The sequence below is a fragment of the Gallus gallus genome, chromosome 2, assembly GCF_016699485.2.
Source record: "Gallus gallus isolate bGalGal1 chromosome 2, bGalGal1.mat.broiler.GRCg7b, whole genome shotgun sequence".
NCBI lineage: Eukaryota > Metazoa > Chordata > Aves > Galliformes > Phasianidae > Gallus > Gallus gallus.
The window spans coordinates 20,368,688-20,388,897 of NC_052533.1; the positions used below are offsets into that span (position 1 = coordinate 20,368,688).

The 20,210-nt window shown below is 41.9% G+C and overlaps 1 long non-coding RNA gene across 2 annotated transcripts; it reads right to left on the reverse strand.

The window, feature by feature from the left end:
* Positions 1 to 3,256: 3,256 nt before the first annotated feature.
* LOC101752025 lies at positions 3,257 to 17,020 on the reverse strand. Of its 2 annotated transcripts, XR_005857435.1 has the most exons (4): positions 16,706 to 17,020; positions 15,639 to 15,715; positions 12,673 to 13,543; positions 3,257 to 9,519 (listed from the first exon to the last, which is right to left on the reverse strand). It is a non-coding gene; the product is annotated as an uncharacterized LOC101752025 (long non-coding RNA). The 2 variants fall into 2 exon arrangements; XR_001465224.4 differs by lacking the exons at positions 15,639 to 15,715; positions 16,706 to 17,020 and adding an exon at positions 12,272 to 12,329 and having other exon boundaries at positions 12,673 to 13,304.
* Positions 17,021 to 20,210: the final 3,190 nt, after the last annotated feature.

Sequence of the window (20,210 nt, forward strand, 5' to 3'; positions counted from 1 at the left end):
GAAGCTTTCAGCATTCTGTTTGTCACACTAAGCAGGTTGTAGGTTACCTTCACCTTAGGAGCCTCAGCAGTGTTAGGAGCTGTATGGACTTAGTACCTGATGACAACACTAAGATCTGTTGTCATCTGTTGTCACCAGTCCCTTGTACTCTTGAATTCCTACAGGATATTTTCTGGATCAGACTGTCCCCTTTCCTATGACCCTCTGCAGCTTAGAAATTAAGGCAGGAAAAGGAATAGAGAGTAGATGAGGCTAAGGGACGCAACAGACCCCCTCAGACAGGGACACCTTCTTGAGGTAAGTCTTTCCTTTGGAGGCTGGGCCACACGAGATGCTGGTTTGTCCCATGAAGGCTGCTTCTTCATCTGCCGTGGCAGCAACACATCCTTGGAGTGCAGGCTAGTGGGCCAGGTCTTACTTGCAGGGGAGAAAGCTTTCATCTTTTCTCATTCCTTTTTTTTCTTCAGAATGACGGAGGTGCAACTCGCCATGCAGATGTCTGTGGTGTTTCTTTCTCATGAGTTTCAGTGCTGGATGGCATCTGCATTGGCCCCAGTAACTGCTTTCCCCTCCCACACTTTGCCATAAGTCATCACCTTAGAAGACATTTCTGGCTCTCCTCGCATTCTGCTTCGGAGATATTTTAGTTACATCACATTAGAGCCATGATTTATCATTTTGACTCTATCCTCTGTCTTCTTCCTTTTTCTAGTTTTTTATTTGGCATTTTTCTCAAATGACTCTTGTTTAAATGTGAAGAGGTTGTTTTCATATCTCTGTGTTTATATTTTCACCATATGTTTATTTTGCTGCAGAACACTCCAAATGACTTGGCAAAAGAAGTGGCAGCTTTCATAAATAAAGCCATTACTGTGATTTTTCCCATTTTTAACTCTCAGTGTATTTGTATGTGACTCAAGAGATGCAAACAGAAAAAGAATTCCAAGCCACACTTTTTCAACTAAGTATTACCTTATTTACCTATATTATCAGCACAGAAGTCTGGTCTTAGCTCTGTGCAAGCTGACTTTTATATCTAACACCATAGGCTTTCCAAATTTATCCTGCATTTTTTCAGGTAACTGCGCTCGAATATTCCGACATTATTTAAGGACACAGTCCATCATTATTTTTCCCTTTTGAACTTAAGTGACTGTAACAACAGGAGTCTTTACTGGGAAGGCAGCTTCTGCATTATTTGAATGGCTTGCATTTCTCCCTCTCTATATCCTGTATCTGCTGTGTCTCTCATTTCCCACCTAAGGCTGAGCAAACACTCTGCAATGACACATTTCCAATGCATTTTCCCCCCTATCCAACACACTCGACCCAGCCATATTTTTCAACTGATCTCAATGAGCTTACAAAGAATTAAGCTTCTAAGTTTATGAGGTTATAAAGGTACAGAATTCCTTTAGGACTCTCATTCTAGCATTCTCTAACTAGTGCTGGAAAAGTGTGCAGTGGTACAGTAGTAGGCATCATACACTTTGCAATTCATTTCAGTGGTAAAACTTCTCAGGGTAGCCACACACTGTTGTAATAGTGAAAAAGAGAGAAATGCACAGCTAGGAAAGGGCATTCAAATAAAATCGGCCAAGTCATGTGATGTAGATTTTGTAATGAGCTTTGTATTCTGTATCCATAAGATTTATGTTTGTAAAAGCTCAGCGCTATGTTAGATATGAGAAGTACCTTTAAGTAGTGTCTTAGCATTGCAAAGTCTCCCAAAACCCAATTGAATCTGCCTGAGGCTTTCTGTTTGGTTTCAGAGCTGCTCCCTGGGAGAGGCTTTTGTGGTAATGAAAGACTGTCTTCTTGTAAGAAAGATTTTTGTTGCCTAGGCCTCTTGCAGTGATTTCTTTGAGATGTCTGAGGAGGACAAAAATGAGGCAGTGGCAATTAATTACACCTTTTCTTTGGAATTATTCTATAAAAAGCCACAAAGCTTAAAATGAACTTACCTATGGCTACTCTGATGTAGCTCAACACAGTTTTCTACTCAGTGAGGGACAGTTGGACACATCTGAGACTTTCTTAAGAGCCAGACCCAAATAAAATTACTTGTTGAGCTGGAAGCAGAGCTGGAATTGTTCTGCAAACAGCCAAAAAAACTGTAGGTGCTGGTAAGCCAGTGGGAACATTACCAGTGACAGTATGCCAATGTAGTTTCAACCCCATAAATTATTTTACAGTGGTAAGAGGTCTGTGGGAGTGTTTATGTTTGCTGTCTGATGCCCCTCTATTTCATTTTTATGATGTGTGATGGATGGAATGTTTTTATTAAGCAGAGAGCTTTTGGGACAGCATCCCTCTAGATAAGTGCTTGGTAAGCCAAGGAACAGTGGTTGTCCTTTGTGAGCAGCAGCCAGGAGGGCTTGGGGTGAAAAATGCCTGGATCTGTTCTCAAGGACTGAGTGAAACTTGTTGATGCAGGAGAAAATGAGAAATTAGAAAGAAAATTCCTACCAGCCTTTTTTCTTGCTATATTTTCTTGGTTTTTTAGAAGGAAAACTGGAGTACTCCAACCTATTCCACAGTAAGGGTTCAATATCCTTCATATATCCATCTCTTCTGATCTAGCTTTAGATTGTACAATAGATACCAACCCCCAGCCCTTCTACTGCTAGTAGACTTTCCATGTCAAAAAGCCATTCACAGACTTGGCAGTGCTGCTAGCTGTGACCCAGCTAGGAGCTGCATCCATCCAAGCAGTTCCAAAGAGGTGGCTCAAAACAACAGTAAGGAGATGACTCCGTGGTCCCAGCTGCCCATGGTTATGAGCTCAGATGGATTTTCCCATTCTACAGTCTTTCACAGAGACCCTAAAGCATAACACAGACATGAAGGGCTTCAGGTCTGTAGTGGAAATGCTAAGTCATGGTCTGAAACAGCAATTGAGCACCCGGTGGGAAGGCAGGGCAAACCCAAAGGAGCTCAGGTGTATGCAATGCACCTGAGTGACTGGAAGGGGTGCAGCCAGGATCCACCCCTTCCCAGACCTCATTTAAGGGTTGTCAGTGGAGGTGAGGGCATATCTTGCCAGGGTTCCCTGCTTTTCTGAGGCCTTCTAGAAGTAAGTAGCTCTTTTTATCTGTCTCTGCATCTGTGGCTGCTGAATTTGGGCTCATTCTCATTTGCTGTAGCCAAAGACTTTGCCACTCTGCTATTGTCATCTCAGTATAGCATCACAGGGTCTTACTATAAGCCTTCCAAAATGGCTATACAGTTGTCTACAATATACATTTAACATATGTTTTAATAATAAAAAGAATTATTTATTAAAGAAGAAACTTAATCTTGTGGCTGTGAAAAGTTTTGTCCAATTATATGCCCTATCTGTGTAGCTGTACAGAAGATCGTGATAGGAAGTTCTGAATTGGTTTGCTAGAGGAATATCTAATTGAGTATTCAGTTATCAAAACAACATGTTCCTTTGGAAATATATTAGATAGCCAGAAAGGTCTCAGGAACAGAATAACTACATGAGAAATTAGTTTTTACTTTATAGTCACTTTATATGTTGAGGATTCGTAGCTTATTCTGTAAGACAAGAATCAAAAAGTGTTATGCCTTCTAATAAGTGTTTTGTCTTTTCACACAAAATAACATGAACACTTTTTTTTGTTTGTTTTATGGGGATGCTTTTACAATGAGTAGATGTGAAATTTAACAAAGAGAAACCATTTTCTGTGAAAATTGTATTTTGTTGTATGATGTTCACTTGATAGTTTTCAACCCTCAAGTTCTGGACCTTTCCAGCAGTAGTAAAAAGGCAGGTCCCAACACTGAGAGCCCCCAAGCCCCACGCTTGAAAAAATCACTCCTGTGATCTCTCCAAGCTGTGGAAACCCTTAGGATCTGAAAATGAAACAACTCTGAAGCCGTGAAAGTGAAATTTCCTCCACCTGCATGAAATCATAGTAATCAGTGTTTTTATGGGTGAAGTATGGCAGGAGAAGGAGAAATGATCTGGGCTACAGAAGTGTGAGGTCAGTCAGGAAGTCCCAAGCAGTCCTCCCTCCTTCCCTTGCAGCTGCTACTTTTTCTGGACTATTGACAGCATCAGCAGCTGCAATTCTTCACAAAGTGCCAAAAGCCAGGGCTCCTGGAGCTGCAGACAGCTCACAGCCAGGAGCTCCTCCTCTGTCCTACTGTGGTCTCTGCTGCAACTTTCCTTTTTGACTTTAATTTTCCTGCACAGCTGTCCCCCAGGATGCTTTCCATTCATCCTTGTCTTTAGACTTGCTTGGTGTTAGCCACCTGATTAATTGAGCCACGTAGGTCCTAATACAGAGCTGCTGAGGGTAATAGGAACTTGGCCAACAAATCTGTGATTTGAGGTGGTTTCAAGCAAGTTTCTGTGCAGAAGTGGCAAAATAACAGCTAACATGGAAAATCTGTGAGTGATGCTTCACAATTCTGGGGGGATTAACTAGCAATAAGGGTAAACACAAATAGTCTAAAATAGCCTCCAATTACCATAACAGTACACATCAATAGGATAAAAACTGACCATCAGCAGCACATAAGCCAGAGGTGCCAGCAGAAATTACTCAAAGTAGTACAGGTTGGTTTGGGGGTAAAACAATTTGATGCCTTTATCAAAAGGTATCATTAGCTGTAACTGACTGTTGCCATTGCCAACGCTGACTGTTGCACTGCAAACACTTAATTAAAACACGAAGACTATTTTTATCTATCTGCAAATGCATGGCTTTCAAATGATGTGTAAACTTTTGAGCTATCAGAAGTACAAATGCTATCTCTGCTGTTAGACATTACAGCAAAGCCAAGTGAAAAATGAATGAATACAGGTGCATAAATCGAATTTTGGAACACAGACTAGATGAGATAGTGTTAGATAAGATTTGGGAAGGCTACAATCGATGGTGAAACCCTACAGAAAGAAAATCAGAGTGTTGGGATGGGGTGGGTTGTACTGGATGGTCAATCTCCATCTTCAGGATGGCTGCTCCTGAAGTGTCCACAGCTGTGCTGCGTACAATATGTGAATGTAATCAGAGGATGAAACAAGCTGGGAGAAAGCAGTGCACTTTATATTCACCCCAGATTAATAGGAACTTTAGGGAAGCTGTATTAAAAACTGGCAAGCATTTAGGCCGAATTAACTACCAGTATGGTACATGATGAAGTTGGCCCCTTGGAACAAAGTAACTAGGTTTGTGTATGTTGGCAGGAAAAAGGTCTCTAAAACTTTTCCTAGACTGTTTTTCTTGCATCTCTGAGGTGGCCTTGCCTGAAGAAACTACAGGTGATTGTGCATGCCCAGTTTGGTTTTGCTACATGTATTCTACCTGATGTGGAAATATGTGAATGTATCTAGGGGGAACAGGATGAGATTTCTATGACCCCCATGCTACAGGTTCCTGGGGGGACCGTGTCTGAACTATAAGATGGCCATGAAAAGAGTTTTAGAGTCAAATGCTGATTGTTGTTTAGTCTCATGGAGATGCAGAGGAGCATAAAAGCCATGTCCAGAGAGATGTGGGAGAGTTGCTTTGCTCTGATCATCAGTGCCAGCTACTGAAAGGTTTGATCTGGACAAAGGAGTCCTGGCTGTGTGAGCAGTGGCGATGGAAAGATCAGGAGGTCAGAGCCATCCCTAGGGCCACTGCCTTTCAATGGACTCATCTGTTATAGCTGATGGTGATTTTTATAGATTTGCATTACAGATTTAAGTAAGAAAAGGTTAGTAGTGTTGGAGATGAATCAAATGAAATGTTTTACACCTAAATTGTATACTTTAACAAGAAAAATACATATACAGATATATTGTGATAGTATAGTAAGGTTATTAATCATTAATAAAAATACCATGCATGCTAAAAAAATTAAGATCAATAGCTTTTTTTTCTATTTTATCAGTAAGATTTAAATTAAAGCTTTTCCAGCTTCAGGCTGTGAAACAAATGTATACGTGAAAGCAGAGTCCTGCTGCCTACTCCAGATTTTGTCAGTACCAACCATTCAGTCTTGAACCAAAAGCCATACCTCGATTCTTCTCTAACAGCAGTGTTTCAAAGCACAGGGACCTGCCTCAGCTGTACCTGTTAGACAAAGAGGCTCCGGCTCTAGAGGGCAATTCTTGGAGGAATGTAGCAGACCTTTCCATCTGAGAACATATTTCCTGCTCTGCTGTCTCTGATGTCGACTGTGCTTCAGAGAGTCCTGGGTGAAGGCTGCGTTTGGAATACGTTCTAGCTGTGTTCTCAGTGTTTCAGCTTCCACGCACGGCCTCTGACTGAGATGCAGTAATTTGTTGTGCAGTCAATAATTGAATTTGAATTCTTTTCACAGATGAAATGTTTTGGATGACTGGATTTTTGGTTGTAGCAGAGTTGGGGTTTTTTCTGATTTTTCAGGGAAAAAAAGTCTCAAGCCATCACTTTCCTCCCAGTATCTTCTTTTCTGTTCAGTCTTGCTGCATGCCCATTGCGCTGAAGATCAGGGTTGTTGTCTCTACACCCAGCCCAAGAACAAGGCAGGTCTCTTTGGCAGCGTGGCCATGCATCTATCCCCAGCCATGCACACATCCATCCATGCACTGTGTCTGCAGCCTCTGCCCTCACCCTGCCAGCTTACAGCAGACTGTCCCAACTGCTTTGGGCTTTCCTTAACACACACTCCATACAGCAGCATCTGAATATTGCTCTGAGTGCCTTCAAACAGTACATCTGCTTATAAGAAACAACTATTTTCTCTGATAGTGCTTTTGAAGGATTAAATAAGTGTGAAATAGTCATTTATATGATCTGTCTATAATAGATGTTATCTACTTTCTAAGTTTCCCTCCTCTGTTTGCTAATGGAAGGCAAATCCTTAAATCCATGGTGCTAAATTGAATGTAATTAATTATATATCTCCGTTCCAGTGCTGCCTTCATAAAGGGTAATATTGTATGCTGTGTACAGATAGACGTTCCTGTAGTACTGTCACAGAAGCTGTGGGGATAAGGAATAGCTCAGAGGTTACTGAAGGCTGAACTTCCAACTTTGTGTTGTAGCAAGAAATCAAACTACTGATATGTATTATTTACTACTTTTTATGAGCTTAAATCTTTTAAGTTTTTCATGGGGTAATTAACTAAAATTGCAGCAAAGGACAGTGATGCATCACTGTATGAAGTGCACAATGCTAATGCTCAGTAGATATTGCACAGGAATATTTTACAAAGCTGTTACCAGCAGAGGTGTTCAGGGGAAGGTAAATGGTGGTTGGTTTTGTTCTCTGTTTTCTTCTCAGGGGGATCAGAGGGAACTGAATTTCTGTACTTCATGAAACTATAGGCTTAATATCCAGGTACCTACATATGTAGGACAATTGCAGAAACTGTACTTTAACTGGTTAATTAGAAGACCATAACTGTACAATAACTGTCTGTCACAGGAAAAAAATCCAGCCTGGCATCATTTGAAGGCTTTTATTGCATGCATCCATCCCTTCGTTTGCCTTTCTCCTGGCTTGGTTCCTAGTCTGGTAGATCAGCTCATACGTCACTTACAATGTTTCTTATAGAATCATAGAATCGCTAAGGTTGGAAAAGACCCACAGGATCATCCAGTCCAACCATTCGCCCATCACCAATGGTTCTCGCTAAACCATGTCCCTCAACACAACATCCAAACGCTCTTTGAACACCACCAGGTTCGGTGACTCCACCACCTCTCTGGGCAGCCCATTCCAGTGCCTGACCACCCTTTCAGAGAAGTAGTATTTCCTAACGTCCAGCCTGAATCTTCCCTGGTGCAGCTTGAAGCCATTCCCTCTAGTCCTATCACTAGTCACCTGAGAGAAGAGGCCGACCCCCAGCTCACTACAAACTCCCTTCAGGTAGTTATAGAGAGCAATAAGGTCTCCCCTGAGCCTCCTCTTCTCTAAACTGAACAATCCCAGCTCCTTCAGCCGCTCTTCATAAGGCCTGTGCTCCAGACCCCTCACCAGCTTTGTTGCCCTCCTCTGGACATGCTCCAGGGCCTCGATGTCTTTCTTACAGTGAGGGGCCCAAAACTGGACACAGTACTCAAGGTGTGGCTTCACCAGTGCTGAGTACAGGGGGATAATTACTTCCCTGTTCCTGCTGGCCACACTATTTCTGATACAAGCCAGGATGCCATTGGCCTTCTTGGCCACCTGGGCACACTGCTGGCTCATGTTCAGTCTAGTGTCAATCAACACCCCCAGGTCCATTTCCTCTACACAGTCTTCCAGCCACTCTGCCCCAAGCCTGTAGCGTTGCCTGGGGTTATTGTGGACAAAGTGCAGGACCCGGCATTTGGTCTTGTTGAATCCCATCCCATTGGCTTCAGCCCAGCTATCCAACCTATCCAGATCTTCATTTCTTTGGTTCCAAAGTAAGGTTCTCATACTTTATCTTCTTGAAACCTACTGGTAAAAAGGTCTACACAGATCTAAGTGTTCATTTAATTAACATTGCCCATCCAATTTGCATAAATAAACCATAGAATATGAATAGTTGTTTTTATGAAGATTCCCACTTTGACAGAACTCTGGTGTTGTGGAAAGAAAAAAAAAAAAACACTGCAAAGATATGTAAAGGGTTGTTTTTTCCCCTTAATTTGAACCATACTTTGTGAAATGGAAGAGTTTCTGGGCTGAATTTTGTATACCAAAGCGAAGTCTGGAAAACAGTTGTTAACATTTTACAGCTGAATTATGTGCTTTTGAAATGTGTGGGTTTTCCCCAAGTTCATGAGGAGAGCGTGCCCTCCTTCTAATTTGCTGTGTGTGTGATGCTGGCTTTACTAAGCTCCAACACTTTTTTTAAAGCTGTGAATGGTGCAAGGTCTGTGCCTGTTTCCCTGTAGCTGTGCTTCTCAAGATTTATTTATTCACTGAGATTTCCAGTTCTGCAAACATAATGTATCTTCCAGTTTTAAACTTGGTAAAAGTAGAATTTCAACATGGTATTTAGGGGGGAAAATAACACCTTAGAGGAGATCTGCATGGGACTTAAGTTTAAATTCCTTTAGCCTCTCAAGGGATGCTCTGCAGGGTTTATATATTTGCCAAATATATTTCTACACAGAAAGCTACTGTCACATCTTTTCACTGTGTTCTGGGGAGACTGAGACTAAGCCTGATGCAGCATGGAAATTGAGTGCTTTGGATGTGAATATTGTTGTCCAGCATCTAATGAAATCTTCAACTTCTCCAAGCGGACATAACCTAAGTTGTTCAGTTATACATTTTCCCATTGGCCAACAGTCATTAGAAAGAAGTGAAACAGCATAACTTCTCCTTTGAGAAGCATATGGTCTATGAAGTCTTCAGGGAGCTGAGAAATGGGGGTTTTTTAGGTCTTGTATCAAAACATTTGGGAGATATTTGGATTTAAGTTGTAATTTAGTGATGTAGGAGATGAGGAACCAGGCCAGCATGAAGATGGATTTCTAATGTCAGTCTCCAGCAGTGATTCACATAGTATTGATGAACTTTGGAGTTCTGCGGCCCCTCAAGCAGGTGTGCTGGTGAAGGCTGGAAAAAAAATGGTGAAACAAGATATAATAAGGCATAATTGAAATGTAATGTGTTAATGGAATCAATGAAACATAACATAGTGTTATGTAATTGTTAAAGAAAAAAGCGATACACCCTCTACAGATAGCACTACAGAATTATTGTTTCTACCTACCCTCTTAGTGCCTTTTCTGCCCATGTTACTTTTCTACTTCACTGCATTTTTTGTTTTACTTGGGAATTTTTGTCTCATTTCAATAAGCTGTGCAAGCTCTATGGCAACGAGAGAGGTAGAGAGGTGGTGAATTCATAAGAAAATCAAGTGATCAAGAGGAAAGAGCAATTTTAGTCAAGCTGCTTAGCAGTCTCTGCAGAGTATGATTTAACTTTGCTTAACATTTAACAAGAGCTTCATTTACGTAAAAATGATGCGGCTGAGGTGCCAGAGCTCCTAATAAAAATCCCTGAGGCTTCTTACAAGGCTTGTGGCAAAATCAAGGAGCATTAATTTCAGCTTCTTTGGCCTTGCTGAGGGAAGCGTTTTTGACTCTTTAGGAAAAATTGAAAATTCTTATTTAGAGGAAAGTACCTCACTCTATTGAAAATAGTTTCTGTGAGCATTTTTATGCTTCTTTTGAGAAGATGAAAGTTTCCATTAAAAATGTGTGAAGTGGAAGAGAAATTTATCCAGATTTCAAGAAGTTCAACTTGAAAAATTCTGGCATCCTCAAGAAAAGCACTGTTTTGCTTTAAGCTCTTCATCAGTTGAATTAAGAACTAAAAATGAAATGCATGCTAACACTTCTGATTTCTTTGTACACATAGGTACATAAGTGAAGGAATGCTGAGTGGGTGTGGAGGTCTCCATGGCGGAGGTGCTTCAAAGCAGAGCGGGATGCTCTGGCAAGGGCACATGTGGGTCTGGGGGCGTGGGGTTACCATCTCTCTGAGAACAGACTGCCATTTAGATGGGACTGCCCAAACATGTCTGCTAGGGAAATAAAAAACTGAAAGATTTTGGAGAGTAAAACAGAAAGTAGGAAATCTAAGTGCACAGACTGCTATGTGCTTGCCTCAGGCTGGAATAAGGTGTGCTAATGAACGCTGAGTCCTTTCCTTTTGGTGTAACCTTTCAGAAGCTCCTTGCAGCACAGAATGTCTTTAGTTTCTCAGAAAACTTCAATGATACTTTTGAACAGCAAATGTGCTTAAACAACAGCAAATGTGCTTAAATGATAATTAAGTACTGATCTGTTCTTAAAAATATAACAGCATTTGGCAGTGGGTTGGACTAGATCATCTTAGTGGTCTTTTCCAACCTTCATGATTGTACAAATCTATGATTTCTCTCTGGCAAGTTCTATTTTAGAAACGACTATGGATAGGATTTTTTTTAAACTGAGCTTGCGCAAGATACTAAAAAAAAATCATGTTAAAAGTACATCTGCAGAATTCTTATGTTGAATCATAGAATGGCCTGGGTTGGAAGGGACCTCAAGGACCATCAAGCTCCAACCCCTGTGCCACATGTAGGGCCACCAATCTCCATGTGTAATACCAAACCAGGCTGCCCAGGTCCCCATCCAACCTGGCCTTGAACATTTCTAGGGACGGGGCATTCACAGCCTCTCTGGCCAGCCTGTTCCAGCACCTCATCACTCTCTTGGTAAAGAACTTTCCCCTGATATCCAATCTAAATCTTCCCTCCTTCAATTTAAAACCATTTCCCCTTGTCCTGCCATTATCTACCCTTGTAAAGAGTTGACTCCCTTCCTGCTTATAGGCTCCTTTTAGGTACTGGAAGGCTGCAATGAGGTCAACCCATAGCCTTCTCTTCTCCAGGCAAGCCCAGTAATGGCATAGCGATCATGTAGTTCTCAGTCTGAAAACAGTGTAATTGCACTCCTTTAATAGCCTTCTAAATATTTCATGGAAACAAAGCTGTAATGGCTGATAAACTTGAAGGTGGGGAGGAAAAAAGGTAAAGATGTCTAACTCTCAGAAACATATCATAATAATCTCAGAAAGAACATGGATTGCAGTATCTCCACCTTGTTCCACTAATAAAATAGGTTTGAGGGTGAATGATCCTGTCATGCAGATCCAAAGTGCAGCTAAGGATCACAATAAATATCCTCTGTCTTGGTGAGAGATTGGTCATGGTAAAAACTCCTGGGTGCCACTGGCTTCCTCCACACAGTTCAGCCCCTTGTAGCCAAAAGGCAATAAAGCTAGCCTTGCACACTGAGACAATAGCCATCATCCTACAATGCAATTACAGTGATTAAACTCCTTTCCCTATCAACAAGAGGCAGAGAAAAGGAGGCTCTAAGCAGATGGGAATTTCCTTAATCCCATTATGTGAAGCTCCCTCTTTTCCTCAAAAACCATTATATCCCAAGTGGGATTTTATGAGGTAAAGCATCTCAAAGCTTGTTAGTGGATTTTTTTTATTTTCCCAATTCCTTCCTGCAAAATAAAGCTGAAGAGTCGCACACAGAGACAGGCAGGGCAGCTGGACAGGAGGCACAGCAGGAAGCCTTGTAAATGCTTCCAAACTGAGCTAAGGCAGTAATCCCCCCTTTCGTTCAGAAATACTCACAGGATAAGCATTGCTGCCTTGAGGGGAAAAGAAAGAAAACTTATTCTCCCTGTGAATACTTAAGCAGAAGGGAAATTTGCAGAGGAAAATGATTGTCATAAAGGTCATAAATCTTCAAGGTGCTTAGTAACACAAAGCATTTGGAGTTAAACAATCTTTAAATATCACCTTAGAGAAACTGGAGGTCCCAATTCTCAGCCTTCCTGCTCTTCAGGATAACTTCCCTCTGACACCAAGAGAAAAATGTGGGAATTATTACCTCCTTGCATCACTGCAAAGCAAAACTACTCCATGACGTTCAGAGATCTGGCCACACAAGCACAGGGCAATCCCATGAGTAGTTCTGAGCACGTATAATTCCTGCGAGTCCATGCTCTCTCAGCACAGGCTGTACAGGGTAGAGCTTTCCAACCTATGTTCCCACTATTGGTTGGTGGATTCTTTGAACTGCTTTCTCTGTTTCTGACAAGGTTATTTTTTAATGCTCTAGCTAATGATGGCAATTTGTTCAAAAGTTAGAAATTAAGCTAGGAATAGCATGAAGTAAACAAAAGAACTTAAAAACTTACTTTGGGTTGCTTTTCTTTCCTCTGTCCTTCCCACTTCAGTCATCCAAAGCTTTGCACTGCAACTGAATTACCAAGAAGGGTATTAGTGATCCTGCAAAGACATCCTTACTCCGTAAGGATGAATTTGCCACTACCTTGAAAAGAGGAGAAAAAGCAGTCAACACCAGCTCAAAGCCTCCTTTTATGCTGAAATATCATCAGCCTGAGAAGCAGGAAAAGGATCAAGTGAGTTGGTCTCAAATCTCTTCCAACTGCCAGATCCTGCTCCTGATGGAACCTGGGTTGGAAAGATTCACAGATGGTCGTACAAAATTAGGAGAAGACATCTAATGTGATTCATGAAGTGAGATATCCCAGGCCTTCGGTGATGCTGAAAGAAACGCTTCTCGTGCAGTTGAGATATGCCAGTAGGAGAAAAATGATGTTTTCTTTTTCAGAAGTTATGGATATCGCTGCAATTGGCTGTCACAAATCTTACAGGCTGCAAAAGGCAATGATGATTTCTCTCTTGTATTTCCAAGTTGCATGGGAACCCACAGACGAACCACTGCTGTCTTTTGTGGTAGCTATTTTGTATTCTCAGGACTGAGACGGTTCCTCCTTTGGGTTGATCATCAGCTCCAGCTAGATCTGCACATGTGTCCACAGAACAGTGATACTGCCGCGGAGGGGAGGGATGAGGACAGTCGGGGTGCCTTCCAGACTTTGCTTCCAGAGACAAGAGCTGATGCTGTGAGCAATGCAGTAATTCCACACATCTGGAAGCGGAGGAAGCAAGCTTAGACCTCCGTGTTGTGTAGTATCCATGGAAATTGTCTGTGGGAATCTGTTCCGCTCCTGAATTGCTCCAAATAACAGAGTAGATGCTTCTCTGAGGAAATAAATTAAAGATACATCACATATAGTTCAAAGATCTGTCCAAGGTCTGGTTCTAGTGTTTTCTTTAACAATTTGTATGCTTTATAAGCAAGCAGACTTATTAAACGCACAGATGACACCAGGCTTGGAGAAATGGCGAGAGCAATGGAGGGCAGGACTTGGAAGTCAGAATGATCCTGACAAGTTGAGAAGTGTTCTGGTGAAAAAGAAGTCAACTTCAGTAAAGACGAGGTGACAAGGTACTTAGAGAGAACAAGTAACCAAATGCAGGACAAAGCATGACTATCTGGCTAGTATTTTGTAGAGGAGAGATCATAGAGAATCCCAAGCCAAAGTTAGTGACCTGGATTGCTATCTCCTGAGCTGTATAAGCAAAAGTATTGCCTACAAAACAAAAATATTTATTTTCTTATCACATTAGCGAGTCCTTGGCAGGAGGATCAAGCACACCTGACGTGGGGCAGCAGAGGGGAGTTGCTGCATTCTGAACTTTAATACACCGGTGTGCATTTCTGGTGCCTCAGTGTGCTCATTGCCCTGCAGCCCTCCTCAGCTCCTTAGGGCTGCTCCAGTTCTCGCTCCTGTCACAGCCACCAACTGGATCGTGTCTCTGTGCTCCCAGAGGAGGCTCTAAGAACAGGGCAGGAAAGCAGCTGCAGGATTTTCTGCGTTTCAACCTCACAACGTGTGTCCCCTATTAAAATGTAGAGGAAATACAAGAGCAGGCAATGCATCACGTGTTTTTAATACAGCATTTGAGATTTGAGGCTTAAATATGGGAAGTCCCATATTAAAAAGGGTATCTGGCAACCCCAGCTGCTTTGAGAAAAATGTGGATGACCTGGAAAGGCTCCAAAAGAGAGCAATAAGAATGATGAGCTGTCTTGGAGGATTGACAGAAATGGGGTTGCTGAGCTGAAAGAAGAGAGCACTGAGGAGGGAGATGGCAATAACCCTCAGATGTAAAAATGCACTGCGGCAAAGAGGAAGGGAGTAATCTGCTAACCACACTTACGTTGGATGCAACAAAAGTAAGAGGTTTTTATGTCATCAAGGGAAATTGAGAGTAGATGTTAGAAAGTGCTTCTGGGCAGGCAGGGCACTGAAATCAGATTGCCAGGGGAAGGAGGTGGGGTGCGAAGACATTTGATATTTTTTACTGTGATGTTGACAGTGTTTTTCTTAGGTACTGCCTTTCCCTGAATACTTTGTGACACATCTGCCAAAGAAAACCAGGGAGATTTCATGTTTCGTGGATAGGTGTGATAGCTGATGGTCAGACTATATCAAATCTATGCCTTCTGCAGCGTTCATGAACTTCACAGTCCTTACAGGAGTATTTGCTCCATCCAATTACCAGAAATGATTAAATTTTGGAAGGTAGATTTTCTTAAGTCTTTGAAGGTTTAGAAATTCCATTTCCACTGAAAATCTTGTCCCTCCGTATGGAGGTTCCAGGCTCAATTTGCCCACAGTTCATGACACTGTGATTGAAAACCACCAGCCTACAAGAGCAATATACATTAATCAAGGAAGAACTGTCAAAACTGTGATTAACTTATCATTTTAATTATAATGCATGACGAAACTTCTATATTAAATAACTTCACTAATGACTGAGCCTTACAGTACAAGCTGTAATGCGATTTTTCTGTAAGATATTAATTTATCTTAAGACTCGATTTTTTTCTAACACGGGCAATGTTTTTACACTGATATCTTCATAGCACAAAATGAATCATTTCTGGACAGGGATTCATTTTGGAATGCTTTTGTATTATATTCCTGTTTTAGTATTTGAAGTTATCATTAAAAAAGTTATTGAAATTTCTCACTGTTTCCTCGCTTTTTTCCTTTTGAAGTGATACGGATTTTTGCAGGACATAATAAAGGAGAAACTGTTCATAAAATACTTTTTATGGTCTTCCATTCTTTGTATTCAGTCGTAAAGGTGACATCATTGCCCATGGGGACAGTTTTTCGTTCGCAGCAGCACCCCAGAGACAGTATAAGGATGCACTTAGATAGCCATTGCCCTCAGAAATGTCAAATTATCAAGTTGAACTTACTGAGCTATAAATACTTACCAGCTTCCAAATCCAAAAGGGGCAGCGTGGGAATTGCTCTCTATCTTACATCTTTACGCAAGCATTTCCTGTATTTCCTAGGTGATAGAAGAATTATAGTGAAGTAGAGAGGGAGGAAAAGCGAAAAGGCAATAATCAGATGTAGTGGGAAAATTCTAAAAGGTCATTTCTTGTTTCTGCTCTGCTTGCCCCAGGGCACATTTTTCTCTGTTTCACCGCCCAGCCTTTGCTAGTGTTTTTGAGATAAGGAAAAGACTCATCCCCTCCATAATGCAGTTCTGTTCCTGGGTGAAGACAGCACCCAAACCAAAACTTCCCAGCAGGAACAAACACTGAGAAGGTGCTTTCAGCCAAGTCTTCCCCCTTCAATTCTCCTCTCTAATATTAGATTCTTCTTCTGGCACTGACATCTGACAAAAGGAAACAGGATTGATTCCCTCATCCTGTTCTCAAGCACTAGTTCAGCTTTGACTTACACCTGTTTTTACCTCCATAATAGGCTTTACACTCATCCCGAATTAAATTACTATTCTAGCTTTGATTGTTCACGCACGTGACCTGTCATTTAGTGTCTTTATCTTTCTTTCTCTTTTTGTCAGTGTGACCAAGTAACTGAAAAATACTGCCCCGTGTCTAAGCCATTTTAGATATTTCTTTCAGCATATTTCTCCCATCAAAGCTCCTGCTATGAAGCTTCATCACCAGTACTGCTCAAAGGTGCACTCACTGTCCTGGAACAGGATCCACTTCTTCCATCCTCAGTAGAGGTCCCAGCTCAATATGGTTCATCACAGAATCACTGAATGGCTTGGGTTAGAAGAGGCTTTAAAGAGCACCCAGTTCCAAACCCCAGTCATGGGCAGGGTTGCCACCCACCAGATCAGGCTGTGGGCTTGAACACGTTCATCATCATAACGAACACACCGGCTCCAGACGAATTATGCCACATATATCCCTAGGAGGGAGTGCTACAATCCCTGTGGCAGTGAAAACAGATCAAGCCTTTGAGATGCAGGCATGGCAGAATTCTGTGCATGAACAAACTACTATAAAATAGCATGCCTCACCTCTGTCCTACCTGCCTGGGAGATGGAGGCTGAGACCAGCTTCTTCACTCCCTTCTTCACATTCAAACACATGCTGCTGTGCCAACAGCAATGTGAAAGGGGGAGTAAGGTGGGAAACAACAGGGCTGCCATTGCGTTATGTATCCTTTATAATATTTCTTCTCACTTCTTCCATTTTGATTTGCATATGGAGGGGAAAAAAAAAAAAAGGAAAATACAATTTCTACACAATTCAAAAGAGGCAGACCTGTAGCATTTCTCATTTCTTAGTGACGAGATGCATTAAATCCCTAATCATCTCCATCCAAGACCGATAGAGGTCTCCAAGGCAGCAGCGATCCAACAGCTGGGTGATGCACCACCACCACCTGCCGACCGCCGGCTGCACTGCCGAGCCGCTTCGAGCTCATTGCGGTTGCAGAGGTTCTCATTCTCACGATAAGCTGAACTGTAGAGGGTACAGAGCCAGAGCTTGTCACGTGTGGAATATGCCTGGGAAGGATAGGAAAATATCTATAGGAAGATAGATAAATATAAGAGTCTAAAATCTAGTAGATTCATGGGGGACATCAATGAAAAATAGCAAGGTGTTTTCATAGTCGCTGTAAGGCTGAACTGATGACAAATTCCTTAATTTAAAAGGGATTTTTTTTGTTGTTGTTCATATTCTTTGTATGAGCAGTCATTTTATTTCTAGCTTTTTCTAGTCCCTGTGTGCTTAGATCAGCTGCTCCCTTTCTGAGGAGGCTGCAAAGAATTCCTTTGCCTGCATCTGTAGCAAATAGAACTTTTATATTGGAAATCTTACTGACCTGAAAGCGAACACTGTGACGTGCCAACTCTGCCTGTGTTATTGGATCCTTTTGGTCTGCTATTGCTTTAAACCAAGTAGATGAGGATTAGTTGAGGGAGCTGGAGCTGAGTGGAAGTGGTAGACAGGATTAACAGGAATCCTGCTGGGCATGATTATTTGTCACTCAGTAATTAGAATCATAGAATCATAGAATGGTTTGAGTTGGAAGGGACCTTTAAGATTATCCAATTCCAACGCCCTGCTATAGGTAGGGACATCTCCCTTTAGACCAGGCTGCTCACAGCCCCATCCAGCCTGGCCTTGAATGCTTCTAGTGCGGCATCCACACCTCTGCCAAGGGGTCCATAGAACTATCTGGTCAGAGCACAGAGTTCCACACTGGCTCAGTATTGGAGTGTGTGCACTGAAAGTGATGACACAGACCAGAGCTCAGAACCATCCTTTCCATAAGCCCGATTCCTTGCACAAAGCACTCCATAGGGCCACCTCTTCAGCACACCCACCTCCTCTTGCTGGTGTTGATGGAGTAATGCAAGATAAGTTGCTATGTTCTTTACAAGCCTTTGTTACTGCTGTGTTTCACTTTGCTATATCTCTGCACTAGGTCAATAGGTGTTTTTTCAGCCACTCATCTTTTACTTACTTCTCAGAGTGCCAGGAACACCTCTGATATTGTAGATAGAGTCATAGAATCATAGAATTGCTCAGGTTGGAGGTATAATAAATAACATGGTAATAACAACTTACTTCCACTGAACAAGAAAGCAGACCCATCACACAGTGGGCTGCTTTGTCTTTGACTGCAATCAGGAAGTTTACAGGTGTCTGCTGGCCACAGGAGAGCTCTCACATTGTTCCCTAAGCTCTGGGTGGAATACAGTGACACCGCATAACTCATATCAGCCAAATGCTCTGTCTTCTAGATGACACAGCTTAAGGAAAAATGAAGTTTTTCATAGTTCTTAAACAAAACCTTTCCATTAGGGTTCATCTGGGATCACAGATTGCCTTTTCCCAACGTTTCCACAGCCAGAACTCCCTGCAGCCACCTTCTCAACTTTCCCAGCCCCTAGAATTCATCTTTGTCAGTCTCACCCTTTCCTCCAGCCCCTACTGATTTCCTCCTTGTGCCCTCTCAGTTGTCTCAAGAGCAATAGCAGGGAGGTGATAATCCCAGCAGGGTTTATCAGCTGTACTCCAGTCATCCCCATGCTTTGCCTCTAAGGTCAGGACACTGTTCTGAAGCATTCCTCAGAGACTGAAAAGTAAGAACATGAGCTATAAAATTTTACCAGTGTACTTTTATTTTTGCTTATTAAACACATAATGTTTATGCACCATTATATAATACAGCCATTCTTTTAAAAATGATACCAGCTCTGCAGATGTTAAAGTGAACAAGGAATGAAAACTTTTTACTAAGTTAACACTTCTGTTATATGAATATGTAAATATATATGCGTAGAGGCCTACCAGTGGCATTCAGAGATATATTTCTATGTACATAAATGTATTGATGCATCTTGATAAACATACATATTAACATTACCTACGTAAGAATTTAAAAAGGCCAGTATTCTGGTTTTCATGGAGAGGAAATATAAGAAAAGCATACTTTAACTGTACAGATTCCATGTCAGTACTATAGGATTTCCATTTTCAGTAACTAGCGCATATCCACATGTGTGCGCATGCATACAAGGACAAGCCTAACATTTAAACAGTTCCAATTTTCTATGGTTGACATTTCAGTAGTATTCACATAGGTTATGATCATCCCAAGTCCTTCATTTTAGTGGGGATGGTTTGTATAGACATTCCCGAGAGCAGTGCATGACAGTTAGAGGTACTGAGGTCCTTTGCACTCTGAATGTAGGCAGTCATATTGGGGACCTGTCTGTTTTTCTTGGGCTAAAAGGAAACTCTTGGTTTTTTTCTTGATTTTCCTCTTCTTCTGGGGGAAGAAGAAGAAAAAAAAGTAATATTTCTCTTTAGTGTCTACTCTTTCTTCTCAACACATGGGCACACGCTGTTTGCCTTCAGTAGATTTTCTCTGTGTTGGATGCAGAGACTGATAATAACGCTTTTTATCCCCCTTTACTGAAAGCATACTTCAAGCTGGAGGAAGTTCATGGAGCGGCCAGGGGTGTAGGAGTGCTCAGTGAGGGGCTGTGAATGCTCCTCAGGAAGCAGCACAGGATTTGGTGCAAGATTAAGATGAGTAAACCCCAACCAGAGCAGGCATATGGTGTGTCGGCGTGTCAGGCTGCAAGCAGGGCTGAGAGGAAGGGTCTGGGAAAGCCATGAGTTTGTTGTTCCCAGGACTCTCCTTCCACAGGCAGCTGTATGCTTCTCCTTTTGCAGAACCAGCCCTGCCCAGGGCAGTCTCCAAAGGGTCCCGAATCCCCAGCACAAAAGCACTCTAGCAGTGCTTCAGCCCCACCACCTGACATTTGCACATCTTGTGAAGACTCAATGTTTTTCTGCATGATCACGAAACAGGTCCCTCCCAGCCAGCTGTATTTAGGAAGAATTATGACAGACTGCCTTATTTATCCATGAGACAAATTAATAGAGTCCTGCCTATCATTTCAGCATTTCTCATTTCACTCTGTTACCATGCATGCTGCTTAAGCTTAGTCTTTTCCAGATGAATAATTCAGGTGGAACCACCTGCAGATGCTCCATCTC